At 43.3% G+C, this 19,884-nt stretch overlaps 1 protein-coding gene across 7 annotated transcripts in view; it reads right to left on the bottom strand.

The window, feature by feature from the left end:
* MBNL2 (muscleblind like splicing regulator 2) overlaps positions 1-18,616 on the bottom strand; it is a 107,049-nt gene extending 88,433 nt beyond the window's left edge. For 5 of the 7 annotated variants that reach the window (XM_069008243.1, XM_069008204.1, XM_069008225.1 and 2 more), the window contains exon 1: positions 18,491-18,616. The gene's annotated coding sequence lies outside the window, so the exon portion shown is untranslated. Of the gene's footprint in view, positions 1-1,864; positions 2,073-6,161; positions 6,240-18,490 lie in introns of those variants that run through there. The other 2 variants (XM_069008220.1, XM_069008212.1) reach the window with 2 other exon arrangements.
* Positions 18,617-19,884: the final 1,268 nt, after the last annotated feature.

Below are 19,884 nucleotides of genomic sequence, written 5' to 3' on the forward strand. Positions count from 1 at the left end.
TGCCTCATATGCTTAACACAGTCTACACACAAACAACATATTTAAGCATCAATAGTGATAGAGAGTTAAACATACATATCCATACCCTATGGATTTGTAATAATAACACTCTACATGTGTTTCATCTGTTAGCAGAGCTTGAAATTCTCAGAAGAGACAAGGTTGATTTTACATGGAAGACTGTAGCATTCAAAAATAACCGGCTCATGACCTGAGTATGTGTCAACAACCCAGCCACAGGTCTCCAGCAAGTACTTGGCCAGGGAGCAGGGAAGTCGTATCAACCTCCTCTGAGCAGAGTCAGCTGTGAGGAACTGGGAGGTGACATCAAGAGTTCTGAGTACATGTCCTGTACTTCTCCTTGAAAATGGGAGGGGCGATGGACAGTTGGTCTAGGAGGGCCTACTTGCTGCAATACTATTCAAACTAGTGTAGCTCATTCCTAGGATAAAGGAAATCTTGAAACTTTCCCCCCAAAATTACATCACTGAAAAGGTTTTCTTAGGCAGAAAAAGGTTCTTCTACCTGATTTCTCTTTAAGAGATTGATCTTCCTCAGTACATACACTTATTTTTTCTATCAACATCCTATCTGAATGTAAGTATCTATATGCAGTGAACATAGCTACTACAGGATAAGTAAGAAGACAACATATTCTTGCTGTCTCACTAAATGCTAATCTTAGGGGAAAAAATTTAAAAAACCCAACTATATTATATACTGTACATATAAATGATGCTGCTATAACACAAATGAAGTCAGCATGTTAAATCAGGTCATCCATGAGTGACATCCTGAAAAGTACTGAGCACCATCAATACATATGGCAGTCTGAGAAAGCTGAAGAGGCTTCAGCATATCACAGGATGAGGAAATGTTCTCAGAGCCCTCCTGCAACATGATGGTAAAGTTTGCTTCCTATCTAACAAATAATAATAACAACTAAAAACTACTCTATTCTTCCGGAGTGTTACAGACTTCTGCCTAAATATCTCTTCCTTCTCTCTAGAGCATTTAACATAAATATTCTCCATTCCTTCCTGAGGCTCCTCCTCTAGAAGAAAGTTGATGTGCCTTAGTACAGTGAAATCATTGCTCTAAAAGCCAGCCTGCTCATTAAATTATTCTGCTAGCTGTGTGTTCTCTCATTAAAAATGTATAAAGATCAGATAATTGCAGCACATAATATCAACCTTGTTTTCCTTGTTTTCATGTACAGGTTCTGTTTTGCTGCCAAGACAAAGACCCGGAAAGGGCAGCTTTCTACAATAAACTACAATATGCTAAACTACAATATGAAAAATTCCCCTGGCTTTCCTTGAAGAGCACAAGGAATCACAGCACAGTCAAAAACACCCGTACTTTTATAACAGGGTAAAATACTGTAATCTCATACACTCCTACAAATCTAAAACAGGCAGTCTTGGCTTTAATTAAAGCTTCCGATAGGGAATTATTTAGATCAGCCAGTCTAATTCACCTAAATCTTCAAACATAGCTGCTATAAACTTCACAGATTTCCAGGGTGACTCCTTCTCCTTCTTAAAGCTAGGCTGCACTTCCAGACAACAACCCAGCTAAAAATCCAATTAGGGTAGCAGCACTTCTGAAACACACTGACCTATTTCTTTTTTTACTTGTTTTAATATGCATATACTCATGTTCTATTTCTGAAGAGAGCTATTTACACTGGAAATTAATAGCCTTTGAAAACAAGTTACCGTAAAATCCACCTATTTTGCCCAAACAGCATCTATTCACGGGGGAAACAGTGTTTCCCTGACTCCCCCAAGCAACACGTACAGTATGCAGTATACTGCAGCAAACTCTTGAAACATTCGATAAAAGACAACAATCCTCCTACCTTGTTTAGCCCTGTCTATTCGACACATTCCCAACGTGAACAGGAACATCTGATATAAACAAACAGCCATATCTTTCCCATCGCATCATGGTAACTAATTCTCACACGAAATGATGAGCAGCCTGTTTTGGCTTTTTTTCTCAGAAAGCCTTGTGACTTATCTGGGGATTTTTCCTCAGATGATGAAGCAAAGACACAGCCTAAACTCTTGTTGCTGAAAGACTGCAGCCCTTCCTTCTCACAGAGCCCTCCCAGCATAAGGCAGCCAATCACACCCAGCTTCGTCAGCCCTACTGCTCTTAAACTGATCCTAACGGGATGATTGACACAGCAACACAGCACTTCTAATGTGTAAAAACAATGCATCCATACTGATGAACCAGGAATTTCCCTCGCACAGGGAAGGAGTTTTACTGCTGAGGTAAAGTGATAGCTCCATGAAATAACATACGCAGCAAAAGCAAACAACTCCTTTTCCCACCACTGCAACAGCAGCTACACCATTTCTTGCACAAGGATTTTCAAAGCTTTTGCTAATTGTAAACGCGTGCACAAACAACATTTCTGAAACTGCAAAACTGCAGTGATGCCGTTTGTTTGTAAAGGTGAGACATGCACCATAATAAATCAAACCATCTATCTTTTATTTTAACATGCAGCCAAAACACACTCCGATTCAGGCAGTAATACTCTCATTTTAACACTGCATAATCTTATGAGCAGTGTCGGCATCTAACAGCAATACAACCAAAACATCTTTTTGATTATTTCAGACCGGTTGTTAGGGACTGCAGGTATGGGATGCCTCTCAATGAAAACACAATGGTGTTTTAATTCACATCCATGGCAGACAAATCCCATCAGCAGCATCTAAACTGAAGTTCATGCAATTAGCTTGCAACTGATGTTCATTTGTATCAAGGTTCTGGAATAAGGACTACGATACCAGTTGCCATTTTCAGGTCAGGCTGTGGCCAGCTCAACATGCTTGGTACATAAGGTCTGCTGTCAACCAGTTTTCCTATTAATTTTTCTAAAGTTTTAAAACATGAGAACAAAGCAGCCGAGGATTATTAAACAAGAGTTGCAATTAAGAAAAATACAAAAAGGAGCTTAAACTGAAAGTCAATCTTTATCCAAAAAGGGATAAAGACTGCTGTGCAACAATACTTTCGGCAGCAGTTTAGGCAATTCAAGCCATTACACAAAAAATGTGTAAAATGTGTTTAAAATGCCACTAAAAGTTTAGAAATATGAATAGACAAGAGGAAAACAAAGCTCTCATTCACTGGCAGCTCTGTCCCAAGGCCCCATTGTTTCCTGTGGACTATTTTGCATATTATAAACACAGCTTCCCAAAAATCCATTATTCCTCTATCCAGCAAGCAGCAACTCTCCTTTGGGCTCCACCATCTCCCACACATTTTGTGAAAACCCTTCCCTTCCAGGCATGGCTGCAATGTGTTCCTGCCAAAGAAGGCTCCAGAAGGCCAGCCAACCCTTACTTTCTGTTCAGTCACCCCCCCCATTCTTCTCTATTCTGCCCTATATAAAAAAAAAACCAAAGCCAAAACAACCCTCCTCAAAAAAAACCAAACAGTTGATTCTGGTGAGTTCGAGAGACCCCGGGGACAGGGGTGGTAACTCCACCCGTTATTAAGATGGCTTGGTGCATCTCGCCAGGATTTTCCACATTCTTTTGACTTTGCCAAACTTGAGCTGCCCTTGTTAAAAATTTTCCATGCTGGACATCTGCTGCAAGATTTATTGACTTTTCTGCCAAAACAGTCTGCCTAGTTCTGAGATAGCCTAGACAAAAACATGTTGCTTTGCCATTCTTGTAACTCACTGGGGAACTCTGGCTCCTCTGCCCATGTTGGGGCAGCCTTGAAATTTGGTGAAGTGCTGATCCCTTGCTCTTTTGATACTGTTTTTGAGGGTTTTTTTTAACAGATCAAGGCTAGGCTTTTTTGCTATGCATATGAAAATATTTTCCTATTTGACAAAGCTTTAAAACCTGCTAATATTCAGCTGACTCACAGCATCTTTTTAATTTTTATTTCTGATCCCTACAGCGCAAATCTCAGAAACTGTTCTGCAGTGAGCATCCAATTCCTTCAGCCATCAGTCCTTATGTGGCTGGAAATGCACCAGCCCTACAGTGCGACTGAGCATGTAATGGGCTCAGGTTACAGGAGATTAGCAGGATTTCCCCTGTAACTGCTGCTCCCATCTGCCAGAGACCAGACATTGGAGCTGACAGCAGGAAGACAACCTCGCCTGTTGCTCTCATGACCCTTGGGCTGGTGCCCCACGGACGTGCGTGAGACAAGCCCTCGAGAGCGCACTGCAGAGGGGCTGTCAGAAAGGTCAGGGGGGCCAACACATGGCATGAGGCTGGGCAGAAGAGGGGAGAGCGATGAGAGGGAAAGGGAGGAAGAGATGCAAGAGCCAGAGCCTGGCTGGTCTAGTCGAGCAGGTTACAACACAGAAGAAGATGGTGCCCCTGCCAGACAAGGGGGAATAAGAAGCACAGGCAGCACCAGTCACCAAGAGTCAGCCCCCTCTCCACACAGCACATGCACATTCATACCACAACACCTGCCGAGAGCTTCTGTGGCCCATTAGTCTGCTCCACAAGAGGGAGGAAACTTGCAAGTTACCTCAACCCTTCCCTGCCACAAACCCAAGACAAGTCACTAACACACCCCCTGAAAAGGCACCGGCTCAGCACTGCCTGCACAGCCCGATTTCAAGTGCCACTGCTCCACAGTGCACACACCAGTCTTGAACCACTGCAGAGCTTTAACGGCAGTCAAACAGGGCTGGAAGGCTTCCGGATGGCATTCCTAGGACTCTTGAATCACAAACACAAACCTAGTAGCCACATACCCACCCAGATCCTCATGTGGGTTATTATGTTATAGGTCCTCCCCTGCCAAAGGGTCAGAACACCCCCAACTCAATTGGGTGTGCTGAAAATATATCACATCCCATTTGTGAACCCTTTAGCTAAGACCCATCAAAAAGTTCAAGACAAAATATACGCTTTCTCAAAAATGGCACCTGAGTAGTACATATAGTAAGGCATGACTTCATGGACTGCAAAAAAAGAGATTTTTAAAATTAATTGCTCTGTACATTGAGGAGTAAGTAGTTCTCAAATATAAATGTGCCCATATACCCATTGATTTTTCACATCAGTTAAGAAAAAGGCCAGAATTTCAATTTTCAGTCTGATTTATACAACCATATTATATATTTAACTGTAAAACAACATAATCTTAGAGAAGCTGAGAAATTCAGATGTCAAACTCAACAAAGAATAACAGAGGTAAATTCCAACTCAGAAAATGCCATCTGCTCTGACTGATATGCTCCTGTTATTAATGAATCAAGGGAAAAATGCTTCTAACAGTGACTATTGTACACAATTTTCTGAATGGTCCTGATACAACTTTTGGAGAAAAGTGGACTACCTTGTAAGTAATAAAGAGGAGAACTGAAAAATGCAAAACCCACACGGTTGTTTTCCCTTCCTTACTCTCAAATCACAGTAATTAGGTCTAATTCCAGAAACAACAAAACTTCTCAATTTAAAGGGAGTTTTGCAAGAAGGGTGGAACATATGTAACACTAGCACTGAAGTCACCAAGCAATTTGTGACACTCTGCAGCAGATAGACGATTTTGAGCTATGCCTAGATGACCTATGGCAACACTGACATTTTGATAAGTTTGGCAATGACAAAAAGAACTGCAAAACTATTTCCTGTGTCAGTAATAGACTCTTCCCTTAGTAACTTCCCACAACTGTTACTACGAGCAAAATTCAGCTTTGGTAGCTATGGTCTGAATGACAGCATAAAGAAAAGTCAAAGCAGCTGCCAAGATTTTAAAACTAGGCACTCATGCATAATACCACTGATGCCAGCTTTTGCAAAATACCTCAATCTCTATATTGGGGCTGAAGTGATGGTGGAAATAATTATTAAGTTAAAAATTTAAAGAGTAATATCAAAATTCCAAGTTACTAACTGGGAACAGGTTCTGAAAGGACAAGTCTGATTTTTGTTTTAAAAATAGGCTTATCGCAAGAACTTTAAGTCTGGCTTTTCAACTGTTTTAGCTTCCCACCACCCAGACATCCCAACATCTCCCTAACCTGGAGATTGTCTGCGGACAGACAGGAAAACAGATTATTCTATTTTCATCATATATGCTGAGAAAAATATAAAATGAAAACACTCCACAGAAGCAAGCACATATTTAAGTTACATGTTAGGAATCAATCTTACCAAAATTAAGGTGGCTTCTGGAGGCCTTCCAAATGCTCCTTCTCCTTCCACTGCTTGCACAAGGAGTTTAAGCCATGTCTAAAATGTGAGATCCAAACACATGGGTTCAGGCACACATCCAGCCTGCATCCTGACTTTATTTTAGGATGACACCAATTCCCCATCGGGATGAAAACTAAGTACATGTGCACCATTCCTCTAGAGGGTGGTTCCAGTTGGGAAGGATGATGAAGGCATCAGCCAGAAGAGAACTGCAGTTCACTCCAACCAGGCTTTTGTAGCTGAATGTTTGAGACACATGCACCAGGTGCCATGGAGAGCTGAGCTGCCTCTGGATTGTAGCCTTATGCACTTAGCTTGAAATATATTTCACCAAATATAAACAACCACATTTCACTGAGTCACTCTACTCCCCCTCTCTCTTTATAGTCGCTGAAGAGAAATAGGCATTTGTGGGCTATGATTCATCCTATCCCAAAGTAGCTATTCTAAGAGATTTCATCATATCCTAAAAGCATCTGTGCTTCTGCATTGGTTACCTGAGATGGTCACCCTTAGGCTTCTTCTATCGTGTCCTTCATTAAACATGTAGGAGATGAACTCTTGCTACAGAAGAAGCCTTATTATGAACATAAATATTTAGATATTTTAGTTACATACACTGGAAAGCACCTTTGATTTTCAAATTCAGTTCAAATAACTAAAGACATTAGCATAGAGCTAAAGGACACCTGTATTTTGACAATGTACAGTTACAGCTTGGTGTAAATCCTCAGCTTGCCATAAGCATGTTCCAGCTATGTTGCTATATAAGCTACATAAGCTTGTTCTCTAAGCTATGCTGAATATGTTCCAGGTTTTTTTTTTTCCCCCTGACTGAACAGCAATCTTTGCACTCACTCACGCTTTCCTCCTCTGAACAACTGATTGACACCAAATTAACCTAAGAAGAGTTGAACTGGGATTCTCCTCTGGATTTTCTTTTTTGGAGGGTGACATTTTTGGGGAGAGGGAAGGTTGGTAAAACAACCATTATCTTGCTGACTCTATAAGGCAGATACTATAAACTGGCAAAATAATCAGCTCAGAAAAATAAATTGGCAAACCACCTACATTGCCTTACTCTTAGAACACTGACTTATGCAAAAGTTTTTTCAGGGAAGTGATTCTGTTTTTCTTCATGACAGCTGAAAAAAAAAGCTGTTTCCAGTTTTCTCATCTGAAATACCAAATCACAGAAGTATTATAACATTAAAATTTAAATTTTAATCATCCAAACCCAGATATCTACTTTCTTCTAGATGTCCTAGGGAATTTCTGTTGGCCTTCAGTAGCCATTGGTGGAAGGACTGGGTTACTGGTATGTCTTATATTTGCCAGCCCCATACAGACATCCCAGATATAAAATTATCTAGTGCCATTTATATGCCATATATGTAGATACCTGTAGCCATCCAAAAACGCAACCATTTCCTCGGAAATATTCCTATCAGAATAAGTCTTCCCAAATCTTCCAGCAGAATGTAAAAAGGTTACATACAAAACAGAAACCCTTTACCATCAGCTGCTGAACCCTACCAAAATATGTTTTATGAATCACAAGGAATCACAGGGTGAAAGTACAAGCACTATTTAAGCCAGCCACATATATCATAAATGCAAGATAAATCTCTCTCTGCTTACTGACTTCATGTCCCTCTAGTTTGTACAATATCTACCACAGCCAGGGACTTACCTAATGGAAGCCTCACAAGTCTCTGACTTCGGCTAAAATAAACACCACATGCTTAAGCCTTCATAGGCTTATTTTGAATTCATGTGGTTAGGAAGAATACTTCCCAAATGTGTCAAATTAAGAAGAAAGCAAGTGCTGTACCTTTATGTCTTTAATACTCAATTGGGAACAATGTGAAGGCGTAATCCAGCACTACCCACTGGTGCATAAATCATCTTTAGTGAGACCCCCATGTACTGGGAAGTTCTTCCATCGCTGATAAAAACATGCTCCTTCCTCCTCAGACCCCTCCATGACTAATTTCCTCCATACCCATTGTTCTAGCCTCAGATTTGGAGTAGTTCCTATTGAAACCCACAACAGGAGGAAACCATTTGATAAATCACCTTTTCATAAAACCTACTAACCTCAGCCACAAAGTCACGTGGGCATAGGAAAACCCTCGTGTTTCAAGGAGCGTAGTGGAGGATGCACATACTAAACTTCTGCCCCTTATCTTGGGGATTTCCAAGCTGCTGGGAAGACAGGAGCAAGATTTGTCCTCCAAGAAGTTCCTAAATGACCAAAACTAATACTTCATGTGACTATACAAGACATGCGTTCCAAGTAAGTTTTCTGCATGTAAACCTAGTATTTTTGAAATCTACAAAGACTCAGTTATCAGCCTCAAATATATTTTAAATCCTGCATATAATTCAAGCAATGGCTCAAAATAATATATCTTCAAACAAGTGATGCAATGAGAACTCTCTAATTATCCTTTAAATCAAAAGCTCTATTTTATTACCCCATTATAAATCCAAAGGGAAAAAATGCCACTGAAAGTAAGCTACATTAAGAATTTTCCCATCTTCAATTAGCACAAAAATAATTCAAAATAACTTGCTCTAATTCATTAAAATTATGGTATTGTTTTTGCACACTACTGCAATACAGGTGTAAAACAATCCATCACTATTTAACAGGTGATGCTACCTCCCATTTCCCTACAAGCTGCCTCTTAACAGCCTGAGACTGTAGGGTAGATGCCCAGGGGCATGCAGCAAAATCAGCAAGCAATCTCCACTGTAAGCAGAGAAACTAGGCTCCAGGAAACTTCACAGAAAATGAAAGCCAATTGGATAATTTTTGTTTTTTAAAATCAGTAAGAGCAGCATTCAATCCCTCAGCCTTTTACAGCAATTAATAACCCACACATGTAAGAGCAGAAGACTCTATATAATTAAAAAAGCATTACTTTGGCAAGAAGAGAGGGCCTGGAGTATGTAAGTACAGGGTTTTATTTCTTTCTGTGAAGTATGGATGACAGGTAGGAGAAAGCTATGCCAAGTGAACTGTTGGCAAGCAACTAGTCTTTTGGTTAACAGGCAGCTCTGTTTTGTGAAGTCTATGAGTTTATGTTCACTTAGGGAAGCTTTTCTTTAAACATCAGATTTAGATGCATTCAGACATGAGTTTTGCACCAAATTTCCATTTGCACCTCAAAAGAGGTTGCTTTGTTTCAGCTTGTTCTCTGATTATTGTGAAGTGTCAGGAACACTTTGTTGTATAATGCTTTTAAACTTTACATGTGGATCTTTGCCTAATTACTCCGCCACATAATACTATATACATGAACATGAGCCTTCATTTTTCCCAAATGCCATGCAACAGAAACCAAGAAATAAGTAGCTGTAAACACAAAGAGAAACAAGAATTGTTTTCACACAGAAAAAAGTAAGCAAACAAGTATGAGTAATGCAGGGCAAGAAACAAGGTCCTCTAGCAGAAGCACTGTGTGGGATAAAATGGCATCCAAAAGCACGACCTCTGAAAACAGCATGTTTCAAGTAGCACATGTCAATATTTAATCCCACCACCAGAAAAATGAAGTAAATTACAGAAAGAATGCCTCAAAAATCAAAATGCATACAGGACTTCATTCACCAGAGATCCACAGATGGAATGGAGAGTTTATTTGTAGGGAAATGTCTGTAAGGGGATAGCATCCAGCTTTCTAACACAGATACTTCACCTATTCTGTATTTTTGTACGATTGTCCTTTTCCTCTCTCTCTCTCAAAAAAACACTGTTATAAATTGACAAAACCATTCATTTGGCTGTTCCCCCTCATATCAGCTCTAAGAAGGACAAAATACGACCACTAATACATATTAGTGGAGCCAATATAAGATTAGAAGATATCCTGTCTGCTACCTTTGGCTTACTTAAAGGTAGTACTACTAAGCAAAGGGGTCTGTAGAGAAAAAGTACAAGATGAAGATTACACAGATCTTTTGCTGTGGGGTGTATAGTCTTATGAACTTAAGATTTTAAGCTAAATTTCACTGCAGACCACCTGTCCTTTTGGCAACTACAATGCCACCTCATTCTCTGAAACTATCTTCAGCAGACCCATGAGGAGAGGTTTGCCTGTTTGGGCAGGATTGTATTCACCATCAAAGAGTTCTGTCCCTTCCTTCAGAGACAGGTGAGAGCAAAAGAAACCTGTTGACAAAAATACTCTTCTGATCCTCAAGTCATAAATGCTTAGGTTAACAAAACTAATCTCAGTATAGTACTGAAACATTACTGTATGAACTACAAAAGCTGTACTGAGGTCATTAAAGTAAGTTTACCACCACAGATCCCTCAGTAGCTGGTCAGCTTAGTCCAAAGTTGTCTAAAAATTCCTTCACTTGAGAAGCAGGGGAGGAGTTCTCCTAGAAAATTTGATTGTAAGAAACCTCAGAGGGTTTCTTACCTAGTGCAGCTTCTGACTCAAAAGAAAACTATCATCAAAAGCAGACTGGGTCAGCATGGCTTTGCCTTGGTGAGTCCTGAGAAGCTCAGAGAGCAGATACTTGCTCCTCTGAATGACCTGCTGGTGTGCTGCACTACTCTCCTAGTAACAAGATTTTCCCAACATCCAACCTGAATCTCCAAAGAAACAATTGGTTGTCACTGTCCCTTGTGTCACCTGGCACTACCAAGTAGAGTTTGGTCCTATTATTTTCATAATCATCCTCCAGTAGCCGTAACAGCTACTGGACTGTCCCTTGCCTACTTTTCATCCAAGCAAATAAGCCCAGCTCCCTCAACCTAAACCCCTACTCATAAAAGTAACTTTTCACCGGAACTAGACACGGCAATAGGACTTGATCTGAGCTAGGAGTACCGCCTTGACAAAAGCCATAACCATATGCTCAATTCACACCGGATGAACTAGAGAGGCTTCTAGTTTTCGTTTCCCTTTACTACTGGCAGCATATACAAGGGACTATCACTCAGATGTTTTGCATTTGCTTGATTCCTCTTTGTACTGCTGACAGAAGGGACATGTTAAAAGCTCTGCATCCTGCACAGAAATGTCCACAGAATTTCAGACCTTTCTACTTCAGCACTCTCAGATATTTTGCGTATTGAATGCACTTCTATTTTATAAAGGTATCTATGATCAAGCCACCTAATAATAAAAAGTGAAGTTACCAGTGCTTATTTTCTATAGGAGTTCCTTATAGGTCCTTTAAAAACCCCCAAATTTTATACAGCTTTTTCCAATTATGGCCATATCCAAAGACTTCTTTTTGAGACAATGTAACTTCAAGAGTGCTGGCACCTAAAAAAAAAAAAAAAAAAAAAAAAAAAAGGCAAAAAAATCTAACCTTTATTGATGTCCCATTCATTCTGCTCCTTTTTTCAGTCTATTATGCAGAAATCAACAAATAACTGAGAACCCACTGACAAAATCTTGCTGGAGTAAGCAAAGTGGAACTACAGCAGTTTCAATTATTCCTCCTGTTTAGAAACTTCGTTATCTCAATCCTAAAAGCCTCTGCACAGTTCTGCACTAATGACATTTTCCCCCATCCCAGTTTGTTTCCAGCAGCAGACTTCACCAGGGACTCAGCAGCAGCGGGGACCAGCTCTAGCAGGTTTGGAAGCGCTCATACCACGTAAGAAAAAACACGTCAACTATCTCTGAAATTTGTAAAGAAGAATGAGGTAAGCTTTCTAGAAAGCAAGAATAGTGCTGTAGTAATCCTCCTGTCAGCCCCAGGGCCATTGCCACAATTCAGATGACCAAACTCCTCTGCTGCTTCGTGAGGGAGGAGTATTGAGATCCACCCAGCTCTGGCCTCCAGTTATTGCCACACCATTAGTCAAGTGGCCTCTTTACAGCTCAGGAAGTGGACAGATTTTTTTCTCCCTTCCTCTAATTCACAACAGCAAGGACAGGTTATTTAAAAAAAAATAAAAAAAGACTGCCTGAAACCACCAACACCACCTTCTGATGGAATGTGCCTCAACATTACCCTGCCCTCATCCTTCCTGTCCACACTCACCACGGCTCCCACAGGAGGCATATCCAGGTCTAACCATTCCCGGATTCAACAGCTTGTGCCTCCAAGACGAATCACGTGCCTCTCCTGTGGGACCCAGCAGTCCGAATGATGCGGCACACTTCATCTGCCATGGTATAAACTGGACCAGGTTTTCCAAGGAATTAGAGGGAAAGAACCAGACAAATCAGATACTTTCTGGTAGCTGCAAGTAGCAGGAGACATACACTCCACCACAAACAGGAAGCAAAGAGCACAAAGCATTATGAAATTAAGTGAATGAACTGAGTAATGTAAGACCTACCTCTAACTGCCAACAGGCAATACACAATCTCGAGAGTGAAATACATGATATACATTGCATCACCCAAAGCTCTCTAGAAGAGATATAAAACCCACATCTTTTTTCCCTGCTCCTCATGATCCAAGACAAGCAGACAGAAGCACTGTGCTCACCTGTTCTGCAAATGTGAAATCTAAGGTGTTTATATTAAAGCACCTTTATTAGATTTCATTAACCTGAAAAGCCAAAGCTAACATTTATTTACTCAAAGACTACAATGAACAAACAGCTTTAGGAAGGCTACCATTAATATCTTGCAATGGAAGGTAGCAAAATGCCCTAGAATTATGAATCTTGAGAATTTCAGCAGACACTTTGACAAGGTTGAACATGATAAAATCCCCAAACCTTATCACCTTGTGTTTTTTAAGAAAAGCCAGTTTCCTCATAGTCCTCTTGGCACTTTCACAGATCACACCTGGTCCAGCCTGCAAAGCTGACCATATTTTTGACCTAACACTTGACAGAGAAGTTGAACATTATGGATATCACAACACTACTGCAGTTACCACTCACCTCATTCAGGCAAGTAAAAGCATGGCCAGCTTCCCAGGAACCAGAGAAAGCCTCAGCAGGGTAAGGACTGAGAAACTCCAAAATCTTGCAGAGCTCATCAACAGCAGCAGGGCAAGGGCCTGAGGGCTCAGGGACCCACACATCAGCAATGATCAAAACCACAGTCAATTCCTGACAAACACTGCTCCAGTAACATACCCAAAAATCACCTTGATGTTATCAGTATCTCACCATACACACAGGACAGAAATTCCCAAATGGAGAACAGCAAATAAATGCTGAAATAACTAATGCATCAAAGCCTATGCTAAGGCTTTCCATCCTCAAGGCCTATGACAACCATACAGACATACTGCACAGCAAGGAAATACTCCACTTTGTGAAAACCTTGTGCACACTTGGAAAGCCCTCTCAGTAAACAAAACTGTGCCTCGCACATATCCACCAACAGCCAGCTTACACAGCTCAAGCCAAGCCCATTTAGACATTACTTAATCTTAAAACAGGGTCTGAGACCTGTGAATTCAACCATACTCCTTCCAGCCTGAAATCATTAACAAATACTTGGAAGTCTTCTTCCTCCTTGAAAATGTAGCAGTCCTACCACTGCTGAAGAAACTCATTGTGGATATATTGTCCTGAGCAACCACTGGTTAGTACCAAACCTTCCATTCCAGAAAATGATAAGCAACAAAGCCAACAATTGGCTCACTTCAATAACCCTAATGCTACAGACCAGGAACATCAAATGAAAGAACATCCTAAAGAAAGGACACGGATCTTCCCATACTTCAAATTTTCTCTTTTTAGAGGAAGTATGGGCTGATATATACTCAACCTCACAGACCTCCTTTTTGATGCCATCAGGAATGAAATATCTGTCTCACCAGGGAGGATACCTCAAAAGGGCCCACAAAAATATTATGAATAGTCTGGGTCCTTCCTGGATAAACTAGGGGCAATGGAGAAAGGCAGCAGTGGAAAGCTGCTTCCACATTACTTGTTCCTTCCCCTACAGAGACCTACAAAACTCAATTGCCTATACACTACTTTCTAACTTCAGTGTCAAACCACTAGGTCAATTAGCCAGCAACAGTCTCAAATTCTCCCAGTGTGAAGACACAACAGACCTGTTTAATCTTCAGCACAAACAACTGCAGCACAATCCAAACTAGAAGGAATAGCTGAAATTAAAAGTAAACCTGGAATTCAGTGGAGAGCAGAGGAAAGCACTGTCAAGAGTTTGCAGCCACAGACAGACCCTAGGTTTGTTGCTTTAAGATACATGATCCCAGCTCGTCATAAGTCAGAAGTATTTCTGGCCTTTACACTGACATTATACTTTCATACTGAAATGCTACTCAATAACAGCATTGCTGCCTCAGCTCTCTCTAGGCAAAGAGTCATCTGTGTCCCCAGTGCACTCTGGGCAGCCCATGAAGCCTTCCAATCTATGAAATTTGATTACTCCAGAATGTGTTATGTCCTTCCCCAGTAACACAGTGTCATACCATCATCCTCCCATCTTCCAGGCTGCATCCTCACAGTGCTCAAACATCTACCCACTATCTTACAGCCCCGGCCCTGGGCAGCAACAGGGCTACTTTGGCCTCTGCAGAGGAACAGCCCCTGACAGTCATCACTGCCATCAGTCACCCAATGTGAGCTCAACATGTTGGCATGCAGCTGTGAGGCAAGATAAACTGTTGAGTTCTTCAGCACTTTTAAGATTTTTGAAGAGGTCTACTCTTTCTTCATAACTGTAGTTGATTGAGCCACATATTTTTATTCCGAAGTTAGTTGAGTGTTTTGATACTGTGTTTCTCTAAAGCCTTAAACCAGTAGATTGTGTCAAACATTTACCCCAAATAATCCAACCATAGTGATCAAGACAGCAAAATGCACAAGGAAAGAAAGTATCAGCAGTAGAAAAGAAAGATTGTTTTTGTTTTTAAAGGTTTATTCACGAGAAACAAGCAACTTGAAACTGAAAAGCATTTTTGATTAACACTCTGTCTTGACTTTCACTTCAATGACATTTTAATGAACACTTTCTAAGTAGCTCTACTTGCAAATGAACGTGGGAGAATATTGAAGAAAGGTAATGGGAGGGGAAAAAAATAATCCATCAGTCATTTTATTTCTTAGATGCCTCTGAGGAAATAAATAATAATTCATCAGGGGGAAAGTGATCCAGCAAAGATTCAATTGTTAAAAGGACATCTGGAAAGGAATAATAAGTAGACTGGAAGAGTCTGAGTTATGATAGAGGGCTATGAAGAAAGATACAGTGTGATTGGGAAGCCAATTAGATGACTTTGTAATTCTTCAAAGATGAAGGGAGCGTGTTCCCATCTGTCCTGAGTACTTCAGCCAGAGACAGCTAACAATAAACTGTCAGAAAAAAATTTATAGAAGAGCAGTAAATGTGATTGTAGGACTGGCTGGAGCCATCAGAGGCAAGATTTCTACCCTGGTAACTGACAGCATGAAAATACCTTTTTTGATAACAAGTTTAATGTGGTTCATAGTTCTTTATTTCTATTTTTATTGCCAAATTCAACCAAATTCAGAAACCTTTGAGTAGAACTACAGTAAGACCTGTGAGGGCCTATTAAAAGGGGAAGGGGGAGTGAAGGCAATATAAACAAACAAACTGTTCATTCACCTAGCATGGCATGAGTTTCAGTGAGAACATGCCAAATCTAAATAAATTAGGCTATATAATTCTACTTGGCAGCAAAAGGAGTATAATAACCATGTAGTGTTGCTGAGATTCCAAGAGTTACCCAGAGGATGAAAAAAATCTAACACCATGAGGCAGCAATGGGAATACCAATTTAATACATTTTTTCTTTCTTCCTGCCATAAATCAGGGCAAAAAGTTAACAGAACTTTTTCCAGTGTCTTGTAACCAAGCTTTTAACCCAAGGAAAAACTAGACTAAGAAGGTTTCCCAAACGGCAGTCACATGCCACTGGTGGCAGAATTCATGTACTACTTTTGCTATGGTCGGTATACCACAGTTTAAGAATCCCTAAGTTAGGAGAAAAAGCAGTCTGTTTAGTACTGCACAGTACAATTCTAGAGACTCTGCAACCAGCAGAGAAACTGCAGAGCATCTGGAGTATCAGAGATGAAAATTTCACCCACCAAGTGTTAGCAGCAAGTAGACTTTATTTTTAATCTTCTTATGACAACTGTTATTCTATAAAAGCCAAATTTAAGAAAATGATGCTCAGATGAAGATTTCAGCATCACAATCCCAAACATACCAATTCCAAAGACGAGAGATTTTCGCAGGTTTGCTGTCGACTAAACCCAGGCTGTTTCTTCAGAGGGCCATAAATAATAGAGGAGATAAGTTTCAGAGGGGAAAGTATGTTGAAGTGACACATGCTATGTCATCCACCCACCTATCTGCACAATGCAGATAGGTACCACTCCTGTGGCGACAGCAGGGATACCACAACAAAACAGCCCATTTCTTCAGCTGCAGGAAAACAGGCACCGTCCTGCAGGTTACCTTGCACGGACAGACAGACAGACCCTTACACTGTACAAATCACCAGGGTGGCCCACTGCTGTTCCAAATTTCACTGACATGTAGATGAGCCATAGCATGTGCCTGCAACTATGGCAAGCGCCGAAGACTGGCATGCCCCAACTGGGAGCTCCAGCCTGTGGCAGAAGTTCTGTGCCTATGATCTCAAATGAGCAACACTGGAGCTGGCACCCCACCACCACCTTACCACTGGAGAGAGAAACCACAGGGCTGGCTCTACCCAGGGGTTCACGCATCCTCTAAAAGCATGAGGTTGACACTGCACAAAAGGGCCTTGTCCAGAGTGGGAAAAATTACATCCCTTCCAGCAGCAGTATCAACTGTACTCAATGAATGCAAATAGTATTAGTGCCAAATACAAGGTACAAATTGACATAATTGATGCTGGAGCAACTATTTTTTTTTTTTTTTTATGTTAAACATACTCAGAAACTGTATGAAAGACGCTTTCCACTAGTCCTTGAAAGTAACTTTAGAGCATTTCCCAGAAGAGTTGAAACATGTATTTAGCCCTAAAGCTTACCGCAGGTACCTTTTTCATTTGCACAGTGTGGTATGTACACACACGAAGGGAAAATAGAGGACAGATGGCTAAATCTATGTATACTTACCAAGGTACGAATACCACGTTAAAATCATAAGCACTAGGCCAAGTCACATGTTTAAAATTAATTACACTTCCGCTACTACCTACAAGTCCACACTGCTTTAAAAATCTACAAGTCTGAACAAGATACGTCAGTGTGACACGATCACTTAAGTACATTAATCCCACATGGATATCCTCTGCAGCTGAATTAAAGGCACACAAGTTTTTCCCTGCTACTGTTCAAATACATATTCAGCCACATTACTGCTGTCTGTTTCCCTCCCAGCAGAAATGTAAATATGCCCAAAAGAAACAGAAAACAAAACATCTGGAAACAGAAGCCTATAGGCAATGTTCGCATAGTTCAAAAAATACGTGTGCATATTCTGTGTATATGTAGACAAATACATATGTACGTACATGGAATAAATATATAGGGTTTCCACGCAAAACCAGCAGTAAGAAAAACATTTAATTTCAGACAGTTTTTTCCCCCTCTGTCACGCTCACCTTCACGGGTGGCAGTCCCGTGTCGTGTCCCCCCCACGAACCTGCCCAGCGCTATTCCCCGCTGGATGCAGCGAGCCCCCGGCGCAGGGATGAAGCAGGCGGGCATGGAGCGGGGAGAGAGGATTTGGAGGAAGCCGCTGGGGCGGCCACGGCCCCACGGGGCCCTTTCCCTTTCCCTTCCAGAAGTAACACAAAGTTATGACTCCCGCTCGCCGCTCTCCCTGCTCGCACGCCGTGCCAAATGCTGAGTTAACAAAACCATAAATCACCGCTGAACCAGACGCGACGGCCCGGCAGCAGCGCCCGCCGCCTCCCGCCCCGTCCCACGCCGCGGCGGCTCCCCCAGGGAAGCGAACGGGAGGCGAGCAGCGGGGGCAGCGGGCACCCGAACCGGCGCGGGGCTCGGGGCGCCTTCCCGCGCCCTTGGCGGCGGCAGCGAGAGGGACCGCGGGTCCAGGTGCGGCGGGACGGGCAGCAGCGGCAGCTCCCCGCGCAGGGAGGCGCCGCGGGCCGCCGCGGCCGCCAGGCTCCCCCGGGGCCGGCGGCACCGCTGCCGCGACTCCCCCCCGGGGCGCCGGGCAAGCCGAAGTCCCGCCGCCGCCGCGCACCGGCCGCGTCCCCGCGCGGCCCGGCCCCGCGGTGAGAGGACACGGGCTGTCCCCGCGCTGTGGCCCCGCAACCACTCCGGAGCGGGGGTGGGCTGGCGGCGGCGCGGGGGGAACTGGCGGCGGTGCGGGCGGCTGCCTTACCTCGGAGCGGAGCGCGGAGCGGGGGGGGACACCCGCTTCTCCCAGCCGGGCGGAGGTGGCTCCGCGCAGCAGCGGCTTGTCACCTCTCCCGCCGCGACCGCGACGGCGGCGGCTCCTCGCGTAGGGGCGGTCCGGCCCCTCCCTGCCGGGGCCGAGCGCCGCTCGCACCGCCCCGGGGCCGGGCCTGCCCGCCGCAGCCCGCGCCGTCCGGCCGCCGCCGGGGCCGGGAGAGGGGCAGGGGCAGCGGCTGCGCAGGGGCCGGGGCTCCGGCGGGGTGCGGGCCGGCCCGCAGTGTTTTGCCCCGAGCCCGGCCCGCCTCGGGGACGGGCCCGAGCGTTTCCTCCGCAAAACAACGGAGGCAGCGGCGGGCGGGCGGTGCTGCAGAGCGGCCAAAATCCTGGCTTTGCGTCGTGTTGTTCGGCTTCCTTTTGACTGCTGGAGCTATGGCGTGTCACCGGTACCGTGGACGATTTTCTGGAGGAAACAAACGCGTGGCTAGGCTCCCAGGGTTCATTCTTCCCGCATTTTGACCCGAATTCGTGAGCAGTTTCTGTTCGTTTGAAGTGTCGTTCACAGGCAAAATGGGCTCTCTTCCCCTCGCCCGCAGCTGCCAGCGCAGGCCCCCGGTACGCCTCTGCCCCTGTTCTCCCACAGGCCGCTGTCCCTGGAACAAGGCTTGGCACCCTTCCCTAAAAAACATGGAATCTTCCCCATCCCATAAAGAGGGGCAGCTGCCGTGTTCCCGGTTTTGCCTCCAGCCCATCAAACCGTGCTTATGCTCTTTTGCCAGGTGAAGCTAAAAGTGCGATTCGGCGGAGCTGTTGGAGCACTGCCGACTCCGGCCGTGCGTCCCCAGCGACCCTGGCCCCCCACGATCCCAGCGAACCCCTGCTCTGTGGGCTGAGAGAGCTGAAGCCTCATCTGACAAACCCCACAATTCATTTCCAAGCAGCTCAGGTCCCTGAACAGGCTCTCCAGAAAGCCAGGCAACATCCAAGGGTGAGGCCACAATTGTCCCATCCTCAATGGATCTTAACGGCTGCAGCATCCCCATGTAAGAGTGGCGGAGCAGGAAATAAATCAGAAAGCAGCTGCACTTCAATTTCAACTACGTTCCTTTAGACTGTCCCTGAGGTCTTTCACAAGGATCAGTAACTGAACTGCTACTGAGAAATGTGTTACATTTTGAGAAAGAAAGTGACCCTTTCCACTTAGCCACTTCCTTTTCATAGGAGGCTGAAAAAAGAGACAAGAAGAAAAATCCTTTTTTTTTTTTTTTTTTTTTTTTTTTTTTTTTAGTAATGAGCAGAGTGACAAATTAATATTTTAAGGCTAATTGGAAACCAGTTCTAACCAGTCCACTCAAGGCAACCTCGTGGTTAAATGTGTTTGAG

The sequence above is a fragment of the Aphelocoma coerulescens genome, chromosome 1, assembly GCF_041296385.1.
Source record: "Aphelocoma coerulescens isolate FSJ_1873_10779 chromosome 1, UR_Acoe_1.0, whole genome shotgun sequence".
Lineage (NCBI taxonomy): Eukaryota > Metazoa > Chordata > Aves > Passeriformes > Corvidae > Aphelocoma > Aphelocoma coerulescens.